At 46.7% G+C, this 14,908-nt stretch overlaps 1 pseudogene; it reads right to left on the bottom strand.

Moving 5' to 3' along the window:
* Positions 1-9,188: 9,188 nt before the first annotated feature.
* The window catches only part of LOC123080027 (cysteine-rich receptor-like protein kinase 10), a 50,293-nt pseudogene continuing 44,573 nt past the window's right edge, over positions 9,189-14,908 (bottom strand).

The following is a 14,908-nucleotide window of genomic DNA, read 5'->3' as shown; positions in this document are numbered from 1 at the left end:
TGGTGGTTTAAGTGAGGACTAATGGGATATGGCGGATTGACTATCAAATATTAAACTGCCCTTAGGCAGAAGAGCCAGAGCTGAAAATCTACTAAGTGTTTACAGAAACAGGTTTCAATATATGGCAGTATAATTTTGGATCTACCGTGGATAAATAAAGAAAACTTTTTTGAGCCCTACAATGGCGCTAAGAGGAACGGAGACGATCCAGACGCAGTCCGTTCAGGAGCGGCAAGATGGTACGGTATGGTGAACTAACAATATGGATCTAGCCGCAGTTCAAAACTATCAGGTGCACATATAAATTTAGGAAAAAGACTAAGAGAAGAGCGCAGAAGAACTGTTGAACGGCGGGGAGCATGGATGAACTCGAAAAGCCCTAATGGAGATCTAGGGTTACAGGAAAGTGAACTTACCAGGGCCACTCGGCGGCGGAGGAGCGTTGCAGGGTTTCTGGTATAAACAGGTTGATGCAGCGGCCTTGGTCGGTGCAGATTCGAAGGTTGACGGCGGCGGCGGTGCTAGGGTTCTTCGGGTCGCAAGGAGGAAGACAAGAAGAAAGGGGAGGAAATGGAAGGGCCCGTTGGGTTTTATTTATAACAGGGCAGAAGATAAGAGATAGGCGTGAGAATCGAGGAGCCCAAAGCGGCAAGGGTCGCACCTGTCACCTCGATTTCCAGGATGCCATTAAATGAAGGGAATCTTTTTAATCGTTTTTTACAGAGATGGCGTCATGATGATCCGTTGTTGTGTCCAGGGGATGACGTCATGGCGGTTTACCAAAGTTTATAAAAAGAAGACATAGTGGCGGTTTACAAGAAATGAAGGAAGATGTTACTAGGATTTTTCTAAGTATTGAAGATTGACATGAACAGGTTCAAATCAATCTGGGGCCTAATATTGGGGATATAACTACTGAGTGTAAACCGCCCAGGAGGGGCCGGTTCACCCTCAACTATATTGAAGCCCACGAAGACTCAGAAGATGGCGCTTTACTCTGAAGCTTAGAGGCCCGGAGCCCAAAGGCGGATTAGGGCCCATAGCGGTAAACCGCCATAGTCATGTAACTTGTATTGTAAGATAAGGAAAGGAGAGACCGAGCCGGACACTTTTATGAATCGTCCTCGGGACTCTGTAAACCGGCTGGGCGTCAACCCGTGTATATAAGCGGACGACCCGGCGGTGGTTCAAGGACAAGAAACAACAACTCGGTAACTAGGCATAGCTTGTTTCAGCTTCCTGGTTAGTGAGACCCCAATAATCCCATCACCACTAGACGTAGGCCTTTACCTTCATCGAAGGGGCCGAACTAGTATAAAATCCCTCGTGTCCTTTGTCCGGTTTAACCCCTTTAAGCTAACCCGTCGCGATGGCTCCACGACTAAGTCCTTCCATGAGGACATTTGACGTGATATTTCCACGACAACCACCCTGCTCTGTCTGTGCAGAGTGACCTCCGCTTCCAGAGCCATGCGGTGTTGGCCCTTCAGGAGGCTGCAGAGGCCTACCTGGTGGGTCTCTTCGAGGACACCAACCTGTGCGCCATCCATGCCAAGCGCGTGACCATCATGCCCAAGGACATTCAGCTGACTAGGAGGATCTGTGGCGAGAGGGCTTAAGGTGCTTGCTTTGCCTGTGGGAATGGCTCTGGCGGGCATCTGTGTCTGCTTTTGCTGCTGAACACTTACCATGTGTCGCGAACTACTAATACTGGTCGTGTGTAGTAATATGTCAGTGCCGTACTCTGTGCCATACTATGTTCGTAGAGCTGGACCATTTGTTCGTTGGTCGTCCTAAATCATCCACATGGTTGGTGGTTATTTGAACCTTGCATTTTATGTCTGAAAAATTAGTGATTGTGTGAACCATTATTATGTTCCTTTTGTCTCATTTATTTGTATCTCTGCCATGCAAGTTTGTGTTCACCGATAGTGTATTTGATTCCTGTCAATCTGTGCTAGTAGCCGTCTTTGTTTAGCCAACCATAGACCTGAAGCTGTGCTACCCAAACGAGCTAGTCTTATAAGTTTGCTATGGAAATTAGAGTGCTCTGTAATATGTCTGGAGATTAGAAAATGTTCAGGTAAATGAAACTGTTTGATAGAGCTGTACTGTGAAGTTTGAGGATCACAGTACAGTACTACTAGTAGATAACAGGAGCATAACAATGTAGTGTTGTACTATGAAAGTATCATATACTTTCCTTTTGAAGTTTGTAGTACATTCATGTTAATTACTTATGATGTGAATCCGATGTTAAATGTTGGTGCTGTCTGGAAGAGTAAAAGTAATAACCTTGCTAGTGGACATGTAAACTGCAAAGCTAGTACTGTGAGTCTAAAACCTTTGGATTTATATATCGGTTACTGTAGTTTCAGATGCAATTTTTTTTGATTGGTGGATTAGAATGATTGACACAACCATCCGATCCGTTATCAGGTTGCGGATTGTTCCTGCTGGCCTCAACAGGGCACCTTGCACTACCCGTGTAAGTGCGTTTGAGAAGGCAGTGAGGTTGTTCGCGGAAAAGCCGACGGATAATGTAATCACTCCAGTGCTGGGTACTACCTTCAAATCACTTGGATAAGCTTACGATTTGTCTCTTCTCTGTGTAGATAATGTGCTGAATGTTGTTCATGCAACTGTTCTTGGCAGAAACGATGAGGATCACAAGGTGAAGATGAGGTGTTGGTATGGTCATGGTAAGAGATCCTCCTCCACGCCTCATGGGATGCAATATCATGCTTGCTCTTGTGAAATCGATGATGATGCTCTGAATGTTATTTCTATTGCCATTGTGGATTAGCTTCTGCCCCTCAAATGCTATTGGCAAGTTGCATCCCTTGACTCCGTGGATGAGTAGAATTATCATGAGTAGTATACAACCTGAGATGTCTGATTGTATACAGCCTACACCTCGAAATTGATATGTTCCAGGTTGTGCCTTTGATTGAAAAGGATTCTTCCCTATAAACTCTTCTATCTGTGATAAGTGCAACTAGAAGAATTTGTCACATCTAAAATTCTGTAATCCCTAATAGCTGAAACTTGAGCATTACAAAGTCTCATTTCTGTGGGGCACTACTATCTAGAGCTTTGCTCCACTCTCAATTTCTTTAGAATTATAGAGATCCAGTGGCAATGCTTTAGAGAATTATCTGATCTGTTTCAGAATGTGAGATCAATTGAGATCCAGTGGCAATGCTTTTGAGATCTTGCTATGTGTAACTATTTTATTCTAGGAACCTCCCTTCTGAATCATGCACAGTGCCTGTTACTATGGCAATGAATTTTATCTATGCACAGTGCCTGTTTATAAGAAGTATTGATGCATGTGTTTGAATGGCTAAGTAGTGAACTATATCATGAAAGTATGGAATGGCTGAGTAGTGCATATTCAGGCTCTCGACGTCTAGTATGTGAAGAGTAATGTAACCAATGAAATGTGATATATGCATCTGAATTAGATTGGTTTAAGTTTTGTACCTGAAATGCCCACAACCAAATGTGCATGAATATTTAGAATGAGACACCAATTGAAGATGAACATGTTCGTTGTTACATAGTTGCTTCTTTCTCTTCATGTATTATTATGTGCTCCGTAATGATTTGGTTTTTCTTCCATATGATCTGCTTCTACATTCTGTTCCTATGTAATCTGATCTGCAATGATTCAGTTTTTGGTTCCATATAGTTAATCCGCTTCCATGCTCTATTCCTGTATAATTTTCCTGTTGTTCTTGTTGTTGTATGTGTTCGCCTTCCAGGGACAACATATATATGCTCAATACACTCTACTTGTTTTCCTGTATAGTTTCTTACTTTTTTTCCTTTATGTTCACTCTTTTTCAGGAGTTAAGGCCTAATTTTTCCTTTATGTTCACTCTTTTACTGGAGGTAGAGTCCTAAATTTTTTGAGTGTGAAGCCGTGAAGCCAAGTGTGAAGCCATGAAGCCAAGTGCGAAGCTGTTCACTCTTTTCCTGTACTTTGCAAAGAGTTCTTTTGGCTCTGTAGTAGATTGTAAAAGGCTAATGTAGTGTTATTTGACGAACTATATTTGTTTTGTCCTGTTTGAAATAGTGGCTGTTTGAAATAGTGGTTATGTATGTTGAGAAGATATGTAAACTTCACCAGTGAGACCCACTTATGAATATAATCTGAGCAATATTAAAATTTCTGACATGTGGGACTCATGTATGGCATTATGGCTTGTGGGACCCATCTGACTAGTGGGACCAGCTCCAAAATATGATGACTGAAAATAGAAAATCAATTGATTGTAAGAAGGCCAAGGCCCAAAAATAAAGAAGCTGAAACACAAGGCTTGGCCCAAGTAGCCCACAAGAATTGACAGAAAAATAATATAAAAAGGCTGAATTAATGGGCTCGGCCCATCTAAAGCATCGAAATGGACCGGGTTGAATCTTGTCAGTGACCTTTTGAATTGGTCATAGTTTTGCCACGTCAGATTGCCACGTCGGATCCGGTGTGGCCTGGGTAGACAGCCGGTGACCAAAACAAAAGGTCATGGGTTGAACGACCTTCTGTTTTGGTCGTAAATGTCTACGACCTTCTCATAGAGAAGGTCGTTAATTTCAGTTTACGACTGCCAGCTTTTGACCTTCTATTTTTTGTCACAAAAAGGTCGCAAATAAAAAACAATGACCTTTCAGTGACCAATAGTCAAGGTCACAAGTTGACATATTTCTTGTAGTGAATCTTGGTGGAGCTTTTCGTACGGGTCCATGGGATGGCGGTATCTGAATGAACATGAATTTTGGTGGAGAGCGGCTGGATGGTAGAGGAGATGATTGAGAAAGGGATGCTTTGCCACATGTGCGGGATCCGCATCAGCTTTGGGTGGGCCGAGGTGTCGAAGTGTCACGTGGTTGGTGTCCGGTCTTCCTCAAAGTTGTCCTAATTACTTTCCATTTGTGGGAAAATTGACACCTGGATTGATTCGTGGAAAAATACGAAACACCTTTTTTTTGCGAGATATAAATACGAAACACCTCTGGATGCTTTCGAAACACCAGGTTTTTGGTCGACTGGAGCTGGAGATGCCCTTTAGGTTATACTCCCTCCGGTCATTTTTACTCTGCATATAAGAATTGTCAGAAGTGAAACGTCGTAAAGTTTGACTATATTTATAAAAAAATATTAACATCTACAATGGTAAATTTATACAATATAAAAATTAAAGTCGTGACGCATCTAATGTTGTTGATTTTACATTCTGAATGTTGATATTTTTTTCTATAAACTTTGTCAAATTTTACGAGTCTTGAGTTCAGACAAATCTTATATGCAAACTAAAATGAACAGGAGGGATGGATGCTAGGATACTGTCTGGTCAAAGAGCGGAGGATGATACTACTGGGCTGGTCAAAGCTCTGGGTCCACGTGTTTGGTGCATTACTGCTTGTATATCCTTAGACCATCTACAGCCGGACGATTCAAATCTGTCTCAAATGTTCGTCGAACGGTCCGGTCACTGACCGGTCGTGAAAAATCAACCTAGATGCACGCCTCAAACGGGTCTTAAACGTCCGAACTGACCGACACCCCTTATATTCAGCCTAAATATGGGGCGAATTTAGGGGCGCTCGGGCGTGTCCGTGACGTCGGACCCGGCCCATGCTGGCCCACCCGACCCCACATATATTCCTCCTCATCCACTCGCCAGACCAAATCCTAGCCACCCAAGCTCCCGTCCAACGATCTCCGGCCGTCTCCGGCATGGTGGGCAGCAGATCCTAGTCCTTCACCTCCAGATCCGTCGACCCGAAACTCATCCCACGCGGCCCCGAAGAGGAGATGGCCGTCAGGCTTGCCCTCCATCGCTCCCAGGAGAAGACCTGTGCGAGGAAGCTCGGACCCCTTCCTTCGGGAACCCATTGCGTCTGCCCCGCATGGATCCGGTGCTTGGTGTGTCATCGCTGCCTCACCGGAGACGGTGCGGTCCATTTTGTGTCTGAACGTGCAACCCCTCCGTTGGCGCGCTGAGGCCATCGACGCACCATGGGCATTGTCGAACGAAAACATGGCGCCGCTTGCCCGCCGTGCGAGGCAGCGGGCGCGGGAGGCAGCCCTCACAGTGTGGACGTCTATGAGGCGGAGTCGCATTCTCCAGCGCCCTGTATAGTGCAACAATCCGAGCGCCGCAACCGCGTTGTGCTGGATGTAGTCGGCTCGTCCTAGGACGGACCCATCATCGATCTGACGTCCACTGACACTGTTCAGGTTCCGGGCTCCTACGAGAAAGAGTAGGGCATGGAGATGGTGGTGCCTTGAGTCCCGTGAGCCGGCTCGTGTACCATGCCCTACTCTCTCTTGCCGGCGACCGGACCAACACTCCGGGGAGCGCAGCTGGCCGCCGAACATGGCTACGGTGGAGCCTGATGAGCTCCGCTTAAAGATCGGTTTAAGTTGCATGTAATAATATGGATTTGAGGTTTCTAATTTAAAGTGTCTGGTTGTAGAAACAAATAGTTGAGACGTGACCAGTCACTGTCCACGGACGTGTCCGGTCGCATCCGTGGGTGTTTGGGGGTTCAGATTTGTCAAGTCCGACTGTAGATGCTCTTAATAGAGGTAATAACATATGTGGTGCTTCAACTTGCCACATATGTTCACTTTACTGTCTGAACTTGAAAAATACGCCAAACTGGTTCTACAACTTGACACGAACGTGCAAATACGATGCTAATACCATTTGTAGACATAAAGTATGTTGATGTGGCACTGTATTTGGCTGACATGGCATGGGGTTCACTTGTAGGTAGAAAGAAAACAGTATTTTAGTTGAATATATGTCTATAGAATTGGAAGGAAAAATGGTGCCGGACAGTGGTCGAACCTGTGAGCTGAAGCGTGCGGGCGTGCTGAGCGTGCCAATGAACCAAAAAGCCGCTGGTGTGACATGCGGACCCTTCGGTACAATTCACTGTAAAAAAAAATGGCCACTGATAGGCGCCGATTTAACCGCATGGAACCATCGGATCAGAATCCCGAATCATTTTTTTCTATAAAATAATCGCATCTAACAAAAAGCAGAGGGGAACACGCAAAAAGCAGCGGCCATCGCCAACAATCGCCATGGGTGACCCCCAGGCAACAATCCTCGAAGCACCGCCCTTGCCGTCGGTCGCCGCCCTCGCCGCTGGTCGCCGCATGCATTCCTCGCTGGCTCCAAGCATGCAACAAAGTGCACGGTGCACCCCCGCCGTTGCAACTCCGGTGGAGATGGCTGCAGCTCCGGTGGCGACAACCACCGGCCACAGCACCCATCGTCGAGCTCTTGTACCTCGCCTTCGATTTACTGGATGCAGCAAAAAATGATTCATGTCGTAGCAAAACAGCACGACGGTTCCAGCAAAAGACCAAAAAACGGGTGGTAGCAAAGTTGGGAAATTCAGGCGTTGCGAACAAACCGAAGAAACCTGGTGATAGCAAAAATTGGGTATTGTTCCAACAAACAAAAACACATGTGGTAGCAAAAAATGCAAAGATGAACGATGGTTCCAGCAAAATAAAAAAGGCGATGGTAGCAAAAATTGATACTGGTTGCAGCAAACCACAAAACGGTGGTAGCAAAAATGCAAAAAATGGTGCGTTGGTTCCAGCACCATGGAACGCTGGTTCCAACACCGGGGAGCGCTGGTTCCAGCTTCCGGTGATTCCCATTGTAGCACCACGAATGCCGGTTGCAGCATCTCGCCCCCCATTGTCGCCAGGAGAGGTTGCCTCCACCTCCAGTATCTGCTCGCGCCATCCCGATCGCTCGTCGGTCGTTGTTGTGGTGGTCGCAACACAGGAGTCGCGTTCATGTTGCTTCGACCATTGCCGGTCGCCGCACCTGAAAAACTTTGCAGCTCCCCGGTGGTCTCCGGAATTGAGGTTGCAACTCCCCGCGGGGGCGGTTGCAACTTCTTGCTAGATGGACGCGACATCCGATGATTTGAGGGAGGCGCCGGCGGCAGGGGCTACGGTGGTGGTTGTTGTCTGCTGGATGGAGACGATGCGGATGAGAAGACGATGGGAATGAGAACGAGTGGAAGGGGCTGGAGAGGAAGAGATAAGGACCGAGGAGAAAAAGCGGTCGAGGGGGTCCACAGGACGCGTGGCGTGCGAGAGAAACTTCACGTGCACAGGAAACAAGCATGGTCACAGCCAGTGTGGCGCGCGAGCCGGCAGAAAGCTCGGCCGGCATTCCGATCGCAAACAGTTTCCAAAATAAATTGCTTGTGCTACTTAAATGAACGGCAGTCAGTGCAGCCCATTTAGCACATGTTATTTTTTTAACAAAAAGACTATAGATGTTTTTAAAATATAAATCAGTGAAATAGAAATAAATTTCAAATTTTCTTGTGGTATTAATAGTTATATTTATTATACATAAAACAGAAATAACTAGCTACTAATAAATGTTCAGTAAATTTAAAAGCATTCATATAATTGAAATAATATAAATTAATTATAAAAATGTTTATATAACATAAAATAAAATAGAAAAAATTTAACTTATAATTCATGAATATTATTTTCATTATTTGAACATTTGAGTAATTATACGCACATGTTATAATTCATAAGTGTGTTCTTTAGGAAAATGTTTGTATAATTAAAATGTATTCATAATTTAAAATATTATATATATATATATATATATATATATATATATATATATAGAGAGAGAGAGAGAGAGGGGGGGGGGGGGAACTCTATTTATAACCTAGAGTGAGGAATAAGTAATTCCTCACCCCAGCCTATCCACCGAGCCAGGATTGCACCGCCCCCTCCCCTTGTCGATGTGCTGTTTGGAAAACGCACGACCCTTCCAACTCACAAAAAAAAACACGCCCCACTGATAGTAGCCGGTCAATCTCGACTTTTTTGGCCGCTATCCCTTTTTTCCCCCTAATTTGGCGATGCGACTGCAAGCGGTTCGAGCGACGCGGCGGGTGGTGCGTGCGGCGGATCTGCGGGTGGTGGTCGTCGTGGCCTTGCATCGACCATGGCCGCTTCCTCCTCTCCGTCGGCCACGACGGTGCTACTCCACCCAAAAACTTGGACGACGTCATGGCCGGTTGGAGCGGTGGAGCACACCAGCGCATCGTCACCACCAAGAACACGGCGGGGCAGCAGTCAGAGCGGATCCGCTTGCTCTCTCTGACGTCATCCACGCCTAGTAGTCCATGCTCGCCACCGCCCACAACTGCCTCGCCACCAAGGACGCGCGTCTGATCCGTCGTCCAGATGCAGTATAGTACGCCATTACCTGCGACACCATAAGAACCACAGGTGCGTCAACCGGCCAACTCACATACTGATTACACTCACCAGTCCCCACGCCTGTCGATGTGCCTACCTGCTGGTATGGTCGGGTCGTCTTGGTCCTCCAGAAAATTTGATCTTGCTCTGCTTGCCTTGATTGTTGGGGGTACTGATTGTTCATAGCTGTGACTAGCGAATCTTGTGGAAGATTCTTTGTGGCAGTTAGGCCTGTAGATGGGGAGTTTCACTGTTGTTTATCTTGCAGTGTATGAAGATTTAGAGATGACAAATGTAGAGTGTCTGCTGTGTAAGCTAATGCTACACTTACAACTTACAACAATCTTTGGGATACAACGTCTGTAGTGGTACTTGTTTCTCGTGGTTGTCTATATAGCTAGCCTCCCCGGATTGGGACAATGGAAGAATTAACCATTGTAGTTGCCTTAATAGTTCAGCTCAGTTGATTGTAATTTGATATTCATATAGCATTTTACTAGCAGAACATGTGGCATTGTTTATTTACTTCTGACTTTTCATCCAATCCCAGTAATTTGATTGTAATTTGATATTCATATAGCATTTTACTAGCAGAACTGAAGGCACCTTCTACTCAACGCGGCCCCAAAATCAGCCGCCAACGGGCATCCAAAGAGAAGGTAACTCGCCAACCCTAGCGGGGCATAGCATAGCATGCCACTCTTCCATGCTATAGAATTGGTGTTTAGTGTAATAAAAAAAAAGGTTAATTTGCTTCTGAATCATGATTTACATTCTTTAGCAACCAATCACTAGCAGTCTTGTGTCAGATGTGTTGCTTGTTGGTTCATGTAGACATGCCAATGAAAGGCTAATAGAAAAAAAAATAGAAGAAGACAGTGTTTTGGCTTGATTGTCTTGCGTAGATTAAAATTAGTGAGTAAAGAAATTTTGATTTTGCTTCGAGATCCTTTCCTTGTGTTTGTTCCAGGCATAATGTTTTTTTCCTTTTTTAATTGCAATGCATGACGTCCAGAGGCAACTATTCCATCTGATGTTTCAGTTCATCATCTCTCAAAGTCAGAGAGCAAAGCAGTCAGGCTTAGACTAGATGTGCAACATCTTGAGTATCTTGATTGGTTATCCTACTGATCCAAATCTATTCTGACAAGTAGTAGATGGATGCTTTATAATATAAAGCGGGGGAAAACCCTTTATCGGCAAATCTATTCTGACAAGTAGTAGATGTAATAATTAGTTCTAGGAGAGTATGCATGTTAAATTTGCTATATTGCATTCTGTAATACAAGCTGTAATTGGTTGATTAACCATGTTCTGGACGCAGATAATTTTGAGATAGATAATTCTTTCCGTGTGCATATAGGCTTTATGTGAATAATCTCTATATCTTCAGTTCTACTATTTGGCTGAGTCCTCTATGATAATTTTGATTTAACTAATTTATCAGTCTTCTCATGAGAGAAGATTTGTATTTGGTTCAGCCAAAAATTCTTATATATATGAGATATTTATTTACATTTTAGGTAGTGTCGTGGTCCTAAGACTGACAGTAGAAAGGGGGGTAGGTATGGAGAGGCAAGATCTCAGCTATGGTGAAGGTGTACACACAAGATTTACGAGTTCAGGCCCTCCGCAGAGGAAGTAATAGCCCTACGTCTCGGTGCCTGGAGGCGGTCGACTGAATTATATGTATGTGGTGTTACAGGGGGTGCGAACCCTTGTGCCAGAGGAGGGGGGTGGCTTATATAGAGTTCGTCAGGACCCCAGCCATCCTCCGTTACGTAGGGTTGAATGTACATAAAGATTGAGGCGTTACTGATAACGCCAGCCATAAGTGCTATAAATGACCTTAAAGACTACGGAGTGAACGTCTGACCGTTGTAGTGCTGAGCGACTCCTGGTCTTCAGTAGGTCGAGTGGTTCCTTGTATGGTCGAGTGACATCAGGTAAGAAGGGTACCCGAGTGATATGATTGGTCGAGTGGATTGCACTCGACACCTTTGACTGGGGGTTCTTTGTCGTCTCTTGGACTTCTTTGCTTCTAGGATAGTGACCTTGGGTAGGGCGTATATGTCAGGCCTATGACCCTATCCTGGGTCTGTATCCTCATCAGTAGCCCCCAAATGGATTAAGATCCGAGTGGAAATTAGGTTGAAGTTGAACTTGCTTTGAGCTTTGCATCTCGCGAGTGTTTCACGCAAGACGGAGGACTCTTGTTGAAACTTCAGCTTCGATTCAGTCGCCTTGATCGATTCAGAAAATCGTTGAGTGAACTTGTGACATCATCTATTGAGTATTGCTTCGGGGCCCAGAATCTTTGGCGCGATTGATTCCAGTGTATCCCGGATTTCACGGGATTCGAAATTTTGGGGAAGCGCGCGGGATTTGACACGATCATCTGGTCCCACATGTCAGCCACTCAGAAGCGGTCCTTTATAAGGCGGCGGAGCCGAGGCGTCTGTACTGTGCGCATCTGTTTTCTCTCTTCTTCCTCCGCTTCTCCACCGCATCTGGCTCCTCTACTCTCGACGCTGCCGCTCTGCCACTATGGTGAAGGACAAGACGGCGGCGCTGGAACGCGTGAAGAAGGCGACGGGGGTGGTGAAGGGCAAGAAGAAGAATCGCGGGTCGTCGTCGCGCTCAGGGCTGCCGCCAGGTTGGATCCAAGGTGATTGGATCCGGTCTTCACTCCGGCAGGAAGATCTGGACAAGCTGGTGAAGTTCGGGCTGATCGCCAAGGGTGCAGCGAGGCTGCCTGAGGGAGAGTCGAAGCTGCAACCTCGACCGGGTGAGTGTGTACTGCTCGCTACCCACGTCGACCGGGGTTTCTCGCTTCCTCCGCACCCCTTCTTCCGGGGATTCTTGAATTTCTTCGGTGCACAACTCCATCACTTTTCTCCCAATACCATCACGTACCTTGCTGCCTTTGTGTCTATGTGCGAAAACTTTCTTGGGTGTCGACCGCACTGGGGCCTTTTCAAGCATATTTTCACCATCCGTTATCAGTCGGTAAAGAACGCAAATACGAGCGACGAGAAAACCCATGTCATTCAGATGTGTGGGGGTTTGGGTATCCAAAAAAGGCAGAGGAGCTCTTTCCCTTCCATGACTCTCCCTGAATCGGTTAGGGGCTGGCAGTCGACCTGGTTTTACTGCCAGGACCTCGCAACCCCAGGTCAGTCGACCAGACTTCCCCACTTCAACTTTGACCGTGTCCAGACTCCTTCCTCGCTGAAAGTGACTGCTGCTAAGAATGTGGAGACAAACATGCTAGTTGAGAGGGTGGTCCAACTGATCAATGACGGTGTCATTGGTATGGATCTACTTGAAGTGTTTCTTAGTCGACGCATCCAACCCCTCTAGGCTCGTGACCATCCCATGTGGATGTACTCTAGGGCTGACGACACTGCTCGGGTTCATCCAGAGGAAGTGCCAGCCAAGACCGTGGCCATGTGGTTGAAGAGCATTACAGGCAACAAGGACAACCCCAGAGGAGCCAGGAGAGTCATCCCCTTCAGTGATGACAATCAGCCTGATAAGGTGTGTCCTTCATTCCGACTGTTTTTGCATATACATTCCAACTGCTCTTGAGCTCGACTGACTTTCACTCGACTTCTTGTCTTGTAGGTTTTTACGGACATGTATTCGATGCCCAATGGTGAACAAGTTCTGGAGCAAGGCTAGGAGGGAGAGCCAGTGCAGAGGAGAGAGGTGAGTGGGAATCTTCAGATGATGATGACGAGGAGGAGAGCGAGGAGTCAGACGACGAGGAGGCGGTCGACTCGCCGCCCCGCTCCGAACACCGATCCAAGCAACACCATGACCCAGCAGGCGGGCGTGGAAAGAACGTGGCTCCAAGCACCCACACGCAGAAGCACACTCGGACGTCGACTCCGGAGCCAGCAGAGAAGGTCGCCAAGCAACCCAAGGTCGCTCCTCCTAAGACTCGGAAGACTCTGCCGAGGATCAAGATGGACGTCCCTGTTGCCTCGGGGTGAGCATCTTTCTTGAGTTTATCTAGGCCTACTGATACTTCCGTTCTGACTAAATGGATCATGTTCCTTTCCAGCCCAACCTCTGCTGCGACTGACATGGATATTGACAAGGCTCCAGGAGACGAGGAGACTGACGACGCAGCCACCTTCCAAGCTGGTAAGTCCGCTCAACCCGAACTCGCTTAGTCGATTGAGTTGTCGGTCAGTTGAATTTCCGATGTTTTTCTTTTGCTGCAGTTCCACGAGACATCGTCCTGCTTCCCGATGATGAAGAAGAAGTGCCTCTACAGGAGAGGAGGAGGAGAGGCAGGGGTTCAAGCAGGAGGGGGCTTGAAGTTCAAGTCCCTTAGTCGACGCCGATGCTTGAGGCGGTGGTCGAGCGATCCGGAGATCTGGACGCCCGTCGGGGTCGACTGTTCCTGCTCCTGCTGCTCCGGTGCAACTCCACGCATCTGACCCAGCGGCTGCTTCATCCGCCTTGGATCCATCACTTTTTACTACATACTAGACCCTGGATGACTCGCCGAGTGCTGCCAAGGAGGCTCTTCGCCAGGTGAACCTTGTTATGGAGCAGGTGAAGGTGATGCATGAAGCCAGCCAGGTGGCCTATAATGCCAGCATCGCTCTGTAGACCAATGTCAAGGCCAGTGAAATCCCGACTGAACTTTTGAATGTTGTCCAAAATGTGAATCTACTATCATGAGTCTATGTTTCATATCCGATCGCCCACTGGGGTGTGCTTGATTTAGAGTTTTAATAGATCTTCCACTCCACTCGACTCGTTTTGAATCTTAATGTTTTGTCCGAACCAGTGGGGGCACGCAGAGTGCACCCACTGGGTGTAGTCCCCGAGACCACAGTCGACTGCTGGCAGTCGACTGAGGTCTGAGAATCTACTTTTGTTGCTTCCCTTTTTTTATTGACTCACGCTGGGCAGACCATGCTGAGTGTTTTTCTAGGTCAGTGGGGGCACGCTAAGTGCACCCACTGGGTGTAGTCCCCGAGACTACTGTTGAATATGTGATTCGACAGTAGTCTTAGAGTAACTTTCACTGTCATTGTATTTCGTTTCTGTCGACTGACATATCTCTCTCGCTGACTGCAGAGGTCTTGTGATCTTGGAGCTCGACTTTCTGAGTTAAACAAGAAGCACATCAACCTCGAACTTGATCTTGAACTGGCGAAGAAGAACCTCAAGACTGCTCAAGAAGAAACTTCTATCATGGGAGGTAATCAATCGACACTCGCCCACCTTGTGGCTCGCGCCTTTCAGTGTTGTTTCTTTCAGTCTCTTTGAACCGAGTGACTTCACATGAGCAGATGTGCGTAGTGAAAACCGTCAGCTTCAAGCTCGTTTGAAGAGTGTTGTTTCTTTAGAGAAAATGAAGGAATCTCTAGAGAAGAAGGATCTGGATCTTGCTGCTGCTCAGAAGGAAGCACGATAGAAGACAGCACTTGCGGACAAGAAGCTGGCTTCGGTTGGCAAATTGGAAGAGGAGAACTCGAAGCTGAAGACTGCCATCTCTGATGCCAATCAGGAAGTTGAGCAACTAAAAAAGGACAAGGAGAACCTGACCAACAAAGTCGGAAGCCTCAGAGCCAAGACGAGCAAAATGGAGTCCTATTTGGGACAACTTGC

The sequence above is a fragment of the Triticum aestivum genome, chromosome 1B (genome assembly GCF_018294505.1).
Source record: "Triticum aestivum cultivar Chinese Spring chromosome 1B, IWGSC CS RefSeq v2.1, whole genome shotgun sequence".
Taxonomy (NCBI): domain Eukaryota; kingdom Viridiplantae; phylum Streptophyta; class Magnoliopsida; order Poales; family Poaceae; genus Triticum; species Triticum aestivum.
This window is presented reverse-complemented; position numbering and strand designations above follow the sequence as displayed.